This window comes from Pteropus vampyrus, unplaced genomic scaffold, assembly GCF_000151845.1.
Source record: "Pteropus vampyrus isolate Shadow unplaced genomic scaffold, Pvam_2.0 Scaffold2, whole genome shotgun sequence".
Taxonomy (NCBI): Eukaryota; Metazoa; Chordata; class Mammalia; order Chiroptera; family Pteropodidae; genus Pteropus; species Pteropus vampyrus.
In genome coordinates this window covers 16614906-16625118 of record NW_011888783.1, presented here as the reverse complement: position 1 = coordinate 16625118, position 10213 = coordinate 16614906, and the positions used below count along the sequence as shown (strand labels likewise).

General features: G+C 42.2%; 1 pseudogene; it reads right to left on the bottom strand.

Moving 5' to 3' along the window:
• Positions 1-9574: 9574 nt before the first annotated feature.
• LOC111739750 lies at positions 9575-9693 on the bottom strand (annotated as a pseudogene).
• Between the last annotated feature and the right edge of the window lie 520 nt (positions 9694-10213).

Sequence of the window (10213 nt, the reverse complement as noted above, 5' to 3'; positions counted from 1 at the left end):
GCAGCCTACTGTAAAATGAAGATTTGCTCCCTTATTATTCATTTTTGTAAATCTGAATAATTATTCATTGGGTTGAAGGAGGTATGCCTTTATTTAGGTTTTTGCATATGATGTCTTCTCATTTCTTATTTTCAACGAGGCCCCCCAAATGGGCACATCTTCCACCGTTAGAGGAAAGAAACACAGCAAACATGCTCTCTGATTTTAAGGTCGTCAAGCCTCCAAATACTGTGCCTGCCAATAGAAAAAAAACAGCAGAACACCATGCCCTTATCTTGCACCATAAAAGCCAGATGTGCATTTCAGACTATCCTGTCTTTCCGTCCCTTCATATTTTCCCCTTTGGGAAATACAAAGAGGCAGAGAGTTCTCCATTTTAAATAAGATGATGTCTATTAAAGCTTTATCTAGCAGGAATTCCCCAAATCGAGGGATGTGAAATTATTCAGCCATCAGGGATCCTGGAGAGTCTGAACTCTGAAGACGAAGTTAGAAATGAGGGAAGATTTACTGTTTATTCTTCTACTCTGCAGAAACCACAGGGTCTTGTAGCAAGGAAAGGCTTAGCAATCAGAGCAGAGTGAAATCAGATTCCCAATGTTTGTGCTGTAGACCTCACTCCAAAGGGAAACTTTCTTGAGGTATTTTTCCACCCTCCACCCCCTGGGTCCCAATTAAGGAAAATGGGTTTTTTAGACAAGACGTTTACCCCATGATAGAAAAGCAGGGCCCCTCCATTCCTCCCTCCTTCCCTTCCTTCCTCCATCCAGATGGACAATACGAAGGGTCTGATATTTGAGAAATGTAATTTTATTAGTGGCAAACTTGTCCTACAAGGACCTCCATGTTTTAATTTGGGAAATTACCCAAACCACAATTTATTATTCTCAGCCTGGAGAAGTCCAACTCGATCTGGGCTGGACACACTGGAGTATCTCTCAGTAAAGGGGAAATAGCTAAGGGAAGGAAGACTACCAAATGGCTGAACACTAATGTCAGCTCAAGTGTTTGGGAAAAGCTGCTATATGACAATAAAGTGGCTGAAAGCTCACTCAGTCAGGGCTTCACGCGCTGTCGCAGCAATAAGGTAATTCCGGGCAGGGTTACGAAGTGCCCTGGACGCCAGCAGGAGGAGCTCTAACTCTGGAAACCCGTCAACGGTCACGGAAAGCTGTTCACCGGGTCTAGACCTTTCCAAGCAGTTCAGCACTCCGCGGTCGCGAAGACCGATAACAAGACCCACAGGTGATGTCGCTGAAGCAGAAACAGAGGTCTCCCTTCGCACGGCCACTGGACGAGGAAAGCAGTTCGCGCCTTTGTAGAAACAGAGGCCCCTGGCAGGATAAAAGAAGCATTTTAGGAGTGGGTCACGAAAGTCTTCTAAAAACAGCAAAAAAAAAACAAAACCAAAAACAAAAACAAAAAAAACCCCAAAAAACAAAAAACAGAAAAAAGAAAGAAAGAAAGAAAAAAGTCCCATTTCCCCGCCCTCTTTTCTCTTTCTCTGCCCCTAGGCACAACTCTGTTTCTCGTTTAGCGAGAGAAGCCAGCCCAGGTTGTGCGAGCTGCCTGTGGTTGGCGTGAACCAGATTTCCCAATGCCATTCATCGGCTCCTGGTCACTGCTGGGTCCCTGCTGCTCTCGCTTTGGGTTCCTAGGAAGGAGGAAGAGAAAACCCTTAAGCTGTCACTGTATCAGGGCTGAGACTCCACTTCCCACGTCTTCAGTGCTTGATGCCGCAGGTTCTGCAGCGAGAGAAAGGAAGCCCCCCAAAATGCAGACACACACTGTAAAAACCATCCCAGCCCGTGCAATATCTGAGAGGCAGCATGGCTGGGAGCAGCACTTTTCAAGCTGTGTTGTATGGAACATGACTGTCACTAAGGAAGCGCCCAGGTATTTCAGGGGCTAAAAAATTTCTGCGGTCACATGGTTTGAGAGACTGTACACATTACCCAGACTGTCCCCGGTCCCCCACTTCCGTGGCAAGAAAGCTTGCTACAAGTCCTAGGAATGCTACAGTTCAGATGAACAAATAATACACACACACACACACACACACACACACACACACACACACACACACACTTAACTTTCTTTAACCTAGCATTTCTGTGATTTATCTGACTGTGAAATATTTTTTCCTCTCCAGAGAGTACCTATGCCCCGGGCGCTTGTGTTCTTCGGGGGGCACTTTGAGTAGGGATAAAAGAGCGAAGTTCTAGGGGTGAAGAAACTTGTGCATTTCTGCAGATTGGTTTTGAATCTAATTATTGCTGTGATTTTTGACAAGTCACTTAATTTCTCTGGCTCTCAGTTTTCCCTTCTGTAAAGTGATGATTTCCCCAATTCTACACATCTATGTGGCTCCTGGCCGGAAGGGGGAAGCCAGATGTTCAAATACATTCAGATTTCCTAAAACTCGTGCTTCTGAAGATGGAAATGGATCACACATTTATGTTGAAAGTAAATTGTAGACTTTGTCTGTGAACAGACAAAATAGACGAAATCATATGATACACGGAGACTATACTCCTTTCTCTTTACATTTGGTTTATAAACCACACTAGTCCTGTGGCTACTTCTAGATCTTTACCTGTCTTCTTTCATAATATGTGGAGTAGCTGTATGCGTCTTTCTCTTTGCCGTTTGTGTGCAAGACTACAAGGGTTTTGTTTTAATTCACGTAATGAATGAATTTTGACTGTTGAAGACATTTATCCAGAATTTTAACAGAGATTCCACAGTTTGCAGGGATTTGTAGATTCCTCCGAGCAACAGCATGAACCAGAGTGCCTGCCAGTGGTTGTGAGGGACTGGCGTTAATGAAAAGGTGCAATCTGGAAAGCGTACACCTGAAGGTTTGTTTCTAAGTAGCCATAACAGACAGTGGCTGGAGTGATCAGCCCTCTCTGTGCTGGAAGGGCCTTTCTGCTCCTTCCCCATATCTTTGCCCTTTCTTCATTTGGGAGTGGAAATGGTATGACCTTGAACGCCTTTCTTTGGAGATGTTGATCAGGTATAGGAAAAGGAAGGTTGGGAAGTGGGGGGATTGGGATTCTGCATTATGACATTGCTGGACATCCATCTTGCATGTCCTTATTTAATAATGTTGAATGAAGGTAACAGATATTGATCAAACACCTACTATGTGCCAGGCACTTATTCCCATCGAGTGCAGCAAAGTCTCTTCCGAGCTCTGGTTAGAGTTCTGGCTCTTCCCTGGAGCCTTCCCTGATATTTCCAACCTTCATTGATATCTGCCAAATGCTGAACAACTTAGCACGCATTACAGCCTGCCTTGTTGCTGGAGTTCATATGAGCCCCTAACTAGGATGTTCGTTTCATGAGAGCCGGGGCCACATCCTAACACTCTTCCTTGCCTGTGGTCCCTCTGTAAACACAATTCACCAAATCTCAGCAAATCACAACAGAATCTGGGAAATCCTTCAGACAATGGATCTCTGCAACTCATGGTTATAGGATGTGTCTTTGAGCCAATGGTGTATGTTGTGCGGTATGTGCTTGCAACTATCTGCTATGTCTACTCTCTTTGTGTTAGTTGGTTTCTGTAGGGTTCAGAATTAGAGGGTCTGATTTTGGGTTTGCTTCTCACTATTTGCTATTGATAATGTTGTGCACTAAGATTTGTTGAAATCCGCTGAACTAAGTGCCTTTCTGGGAGATCTGAATTCATCTCCAAAGGCAATTTCTACTGATGTGGTCTTTTCCCTGGCTTTCTGTTTTACTAGTTTGTGGCTAATTATGAAGGTTTCAGTCAATTCGATGCAGCCACAGATGGCTCCAACACTCCAGGTGGCCCAAAAGGGGATTTGTGGGGCTGTGGGGTCTGGGTTTCTTCAGGGTGACCCGCAGGGAAATGAGCGCTGTGGTTGTGGACATTTGTCTCTGCCCCTCTCACACCTCTTGTCTTGGCATCCCCACCCCACCTCTGGAGTCCCTACCTCCACCTACCGTGGAGTCCGACTTAGGTTTGCTACGAGATTACTTCTAGGTAAGGTGGGGGCTGATAAGTGTTTCAGTGGGACCCCGCCCAAGAGTGCACCTGCAGGAAAAACTGACCTCGAATATCCAAAAGTCCCTCACAAAGCCTAACTTGCCTGGTCTTTTCCAGTTCTCTCAAATCGTAACCTGTGCATGACATTTACAGTCTACTGAAGGCTTTCATGCACAGTGTCAGCTGAGCTGTAAAATAACTAGGTGAAGCGTGGGGAGGCAAGGGGCAGACGCCTTGTACAAAGAGTGAGTGCAGAAGCCACGGCCCGACCGGAACTCATTCTTCTGACCTCCCTGCCCTGTGTTCTGCCTTGTCTTGTAGTTTTTGGTAGACACAGTCCTCATCCTCATAGCTTGTAATATGGTGTAGCGGACGAGTATTCAGTCTGTAAACCTGGGACTGAAACTAGGTCTGCCCCTCACAAGCAGTAGGGTTAATGAGAATAACAGCTTCCATAACGGTTGCTATGCATGAGAATTGTACACATATTATCTCAGTGTCTTAGTCTCTTCGAGCTGCTGTATCAGAATACCATAGACTGGGTGGCTTATAAACAGCAGAAATTTATCTCTCATAGTTCTGGAGTCTAGGAAGTCCAAGATCATGGCACCGGCAGATTTTAGGCCTGGTGACAGCCTTCTTCCTGGTTCTTAGACAGATAGCCATCTTCTCAGCTGTGTCCTCAAGTGGCTGAAAGGGCAAAGGCGCTCTTTGGAGTTCCTTTTATGAGGGCACTAATCCTATTCACGAAGGCTCCACCCTTGTGACTTAATCACCTCCCAAAGGCCCCGCCTCCAAAGACCATCACCTTGGGGATAGGTTTTAACATGTGAATTTTGTGGGGACACAATCATTCAGTCTATAGCACTCATTTAATACACATGACAACCCAGAGGAATCTATTATTATCCCATTGTGCAATAGAACTTAAACCAAAGTTTCACAATTGTTAACTGATGCTGCTAGGGCTGAAAGCCATGTATTGTCTGATTATTCACAGTTTCTACACTGGCTGTTGTGAGAACTTTTAAATAAGAAAACTTAAGCAAATATCTACCATGGTGCCAGAGTGACCCATGGCAAGCTTACAATAACACTAGGTCTTTCTCTCTCTTCCCTTGAGTCTGGGGACCTAATCATGTCCCCCTTCACTCCCCGGCCCCCCACCACCGCTGTTGATATTCCCTATAGCCTAGTGCTTTGCATAAGTCAGTCCTCAACAACTGTTCATTAAGTTAAATGGAAACCAAAGTTGAGAGTGAGGAAATCAGTTTGCTTTCCTAAGCAAGTGGAGGAAATAAATGAAGATCCGGCCAGCCATATTGCAAGGTTTGCTGGCGTCTAGGTTGGAGCACGATGAGACCAGAGTTGTGGCTTCAGTCCCCAGTCACTGTCCCCTGATTCTCCCCCTGCCTCTCTGACTGTGCCTGCTATTCTCCGTTGCAAGCGTCTCTGTTTCTGTTCACCTTCATGTTACTGCGTCCAGGGGTTCTTCCTGTCTACACTGATAACTCCCAAATCCCGTTCACAGCACTGACCGCCTTCCTGCTGGCCTATTTATATCCCCAACACTGACTCTGCTTGGAGCCCCACTTCTAATACATAACACATCCTATACTGAATTCATATTCCCTCATCCCTCTTACTTGCTTTTCGTGGTAAACTCATTCGAACCATTTCAAGTAATGATGGTTTTATTGTAAGGATATATATGTGAGAGAACCTGTTACGGCTGAAATATAAACAAACAAACAAACAAACAAAAACAAAGCCAGGACTCGAGGGACAGAAACCATAGTGGATCAGGAAAAATGGGCAGTTCTTGGAACACTAATAGCAGCAGTTAGTGCGCTTTTAGCCGGGTTGCCTTGCTAGCCTTACTCAGCTATGCTCCAGTCTGCCCTACTTTATTCTTGCTACTGGGTGGCTGAAGGAGCTGTGAGGACATGACAGACACTGATCCTCCTTAATTGTTCATCTGAATAAATGCCACCATTTTTTACCCATTTCGCCAAACCCAAACTTTGGAATTCACCCTGATATCCCCACCTCTTTCAGTTTAATGCTTACCTCCTTTGCTGATTCCAACTATTAGTACAGTAGTTGGGTCTCAGTGTGGGTCAGGTGCCCTTCTTCTGTGCTCCAGAAGCATCTCAGACAGGAGCTGGGCACCCCTTATTATTCCATATTATAGTACTGAAGTCTCTGGGGGCCTCTCACCTCCATTCTTAGCATGCTGCCTGATGCTGTAGGTACCTAAGAAGGTTTCTTGCATGGATGGGATGGAATGAGGGGGTGGATGCAAGGAAAGATCCAGTTATCATTTCTCCCCATGACTGCTGCATGACTACTGCCTGCTCTTAGAAATCCTACCAATTACCTGAAATATTTGTGCCAATTGGAGAATAAATGAGGAATGGGTGGATCGGTACCGCTCTTCCACTGTTATCCACTGAAGAATCCCAAACACAGACAATGCTGATGCACTTTATCCCATTACTGTCACAGCAGATATCCAGGGCACTGCAAACCTCCAGGGACTCAGTTTCTGGTCACTGCAATTAGAGTTGAGTGTCCAGTGTGCCCTGTGGCATGATATGCTCCTTAGGATAAGGGCAGACCCCTTGCTTAGCAACACATTCGAGACCTGATATTTCTTGTCATTTCTCTTCTGTGCCAAACCCTTTGGCTGAAAGATTTGTGGCATGGTGGCAAGACCAGAGGGTGTGAGAAGGAGCAGAAGTGAGGAGAAGAATGGCCTTCATGGAGAACAACGATTGATTTAAAATATAAAACATCTTACTGATAAAAGCAAAGCCTAGACGGAAGGAAGCAGTTTGATATAGCACACGATTTGACAAAAATCATGTGCATCTGTTTAGCACAATATACAACATAATGACAGCAATCTTCCCTGTTTGTATCTATTCATCTGATTATACAGAGTAACAATTCTTTTAGTTACACATTTATTTACCCAGGGATTTTTTTAATGGATAATAAGTTGGTAAATCAGATAGCATGTGTTCTAGATAACACTTTAGTAAACTGTCTACCACACAAGACAGTTGCAATTCACATTTTATATAATATCCAATGTTCCGTTAATACCTTTCGCACAATGTGAGGCTATGAGCAGCTCTTCAAGAAGGACAAAACAGATTTTAATGATTATTTAATACTGTTTGATCTAGACATACATTATGTTGAAAAGCTACAGATTTCAGTCCTGCAATGCACCGCAGATGTAACAAGAAATGTGGACTTATTTGAAGTAGAATCCAGTGGCCTCCTTTTGATGCAGTTGCCATGGCTGTTGGTGCTAAAGTTTCCTGTCTTTGACCCAAAGATACAGCATGAGCTTTTTCTAACTGGCGAAAATCCAAACTCGAACCCCAAAGTGTATATACTGTTTTATGGCAAAATAATGAGCATTAAGGAAGAAGGGATCGTATTTAACTTAGGCCACTAAAACAGGATAATAGAAATATAAAAAAATCTTTCTAAAGTAAACACAGAAGTCGACAGAATTCCTGGTCCTTTCTAGAATGTGGAGTGGGTTGGGAAATTTTGCTGTTTAACACTTGAATTGAAGATGGAAAAAGAGCACTGCTAAGGAGAAGGGCTCATTATTTCTTACCTCTTCACACACCCCTGTGACGGGCCACTGCTGTTATAAGGCCCACACCATGTACGGACAACCTCTGACTTATCCAGCAACACGCACTCGCAGACGTTCTTGTGTCTCTTCACGAAGCCCATGGGATTCTCAAGGTCGCTGAGGTGAGAGCCATTGTGGTCTTAAGACCACGTTATTTATCTCATTTTAAAGAAAATTCCCTGGCTTAAATTCTGATTGCATGCCAAATTTTAGCAAAATTAGATTTGTTTCAGAGTATAAGAAAATTTGAAGATCTATAGGGAAGGAACCCTACTATTTACCAAGCATTTGTTATATATATTTTTTTCATCTACTAGTTACAATGGCCTTATGAAGTATTATTTCCCTTTTCCAGACAAGGAAAGGAGATTTATTTTATTTTATGATTTATTTATTTGATTAAAATATAGTTGAGATACAATATGATGCTACTTTCAAGTGTACATCATAGTGATTTGATATTTATATTCTTTACAATGGGATCACCACAATAAGCCTAGTAACCATCTGTCACCATACAAAGTTATGATAATAATGACTATTTTCCCTATGTTGTACATTACATCCCTGTGACTTACTTATTAATTTGTACTTCTTAATCCCCTTTATCTTTTTCACCATCCCCCCACCACACTCCCCTCTGGCAACTATCAGTTTGTTCTATGTATCTATGAGTCTGTTTATGTTTTGCTTTTTGTTTGTTTTAGATTCCATATACAAGTGAAATTATACAGTATTTGTCTTTTTCTGATTTATTTTACTTAATGTAATACCCTCTAGATCCATCCATGTTGTTGCAAATGGTACGATTTCATTCTTTTTTATTGCTGAGTAATATTCCATTGTATATATGTACCACAACTTCTTTATCCATTTGTCTATCATTGGACACTTAGGTTGTTCCCGTATCTTGGCTATAGTAAACAAGCATGTAGTGAACATAGGGGTGTATACATCTTTTCAAATTAGTACTTTTGTTTTATATGAATAGATACCCAGAAGTGGAATTGCTGGGTCATATGGTAGATCTATTTTTAATTTTTTGAAGAAACTTCATATCATTTGCCAGAGTGGCTGCACCAATTTACAATTCCGCTAACAGTGCACGAGAATTCCCTTTTCTCTATATCCTCACCACCACCTGTTATTTGTTGCCTTTTACATAATAGCCATTCTGACAGGTGTGAGGTGATAGATATCTCATTGCGGTTTTGATTTGCATTGCTCTGATGATTAGTGATGTTGAGCATCTTTTTATATATCTGTTGGCCATCTGTATGTCTTCTTTGGGAAAACAAGATTCAAATTTGCAAAATTAATCAGGGCATGGCCAGTCTCTGAACCCAGCACCAGCTGGCTCCAAAGCCCGTACAGTTTTTCTGTACCAGTGTGCCTCATATCTGGCTACATAGTAGTATGTCCTGGGAGTTAAAAAACACCACTACCCCTGTTTCATACCCAGAGACTCTGAAGGAATTGGTCTGGGCTGGAGCCAGGGTATCAGCGTTTTAAAGAAACTCACTCAGTGATTCTACAAGAAGCTAGGGTTAAGGACTGCTGGGGTTACACCATACCACCCACAAAGTTACAATCCCACTATAATTCACATACATTCACCTGAACCACATAGGTCACAATGAGCAAATATGACATTTATACTGAGGGACATACCAGAAAAAGTGGATGTCCTCGAACGTTATCAATACTTTCTAAGAACGCCTCATGCATTAGGAATTCCACAGAGAGATTTTTGGATTTTACTGGTCTCTCTCTCTCTCATTCTCTCTCTCTCTCATTCTAATTCAACAAGCAACTTAAGATATTTCATTTTTTAAATTTATCTATCTATCTATCTATCTATCTATCTATCTATTTATTTATTTATTTATTTTTAATGCCTACAGCACGTGGCATTCCTAAGTGGTCTCCCATCCAAATACTAACCAGGCCTGACCCAACTTAGCTTCCGAGATTAGACGAGATCGGGCACGTTCAGGGTGGCACAGCTGTAGATATTTTTAAAAAGTTCATTGAACTATATTCTGGAAGTGGTTGAATTGTACCAAACTTGTTCAAGGAACTCAAGAAAGGAAACGATCAAATGAAGCTGTATCTTTGACCACAGGGTCAAAAATTGAATTAAAGTTTAAAACTTAGACATTTCCAATGGTTAATTTCTTTTGTTCATTTTCACAATCTTAAAACTCTTATCTGATTGGAATTTTGTTTGTTTCAATCACTAGATCCTAGCTATTTTCCTGGCAAATCGTTCTGATGCTGCAGAGGTCTATTCTGTAGGTGAAAAATGCTAAAATCTCAATGATATCAAATGTGTACTTATATTTGAATCAGAACTAACTTCTTCATAAAACTTTTTGCTTTTTTGGTGCTGTGGGTACTTTCTTTTGACACATTGATATGATTACCTTCTCCCATGGCTATGGGGGCTATTTATAAGGCACAAAAATTTTCAACTCCCCCCATCAAGAAAAACCTCCAAAAAACACCTCTCATAATCTAAGAGTTAAATGATG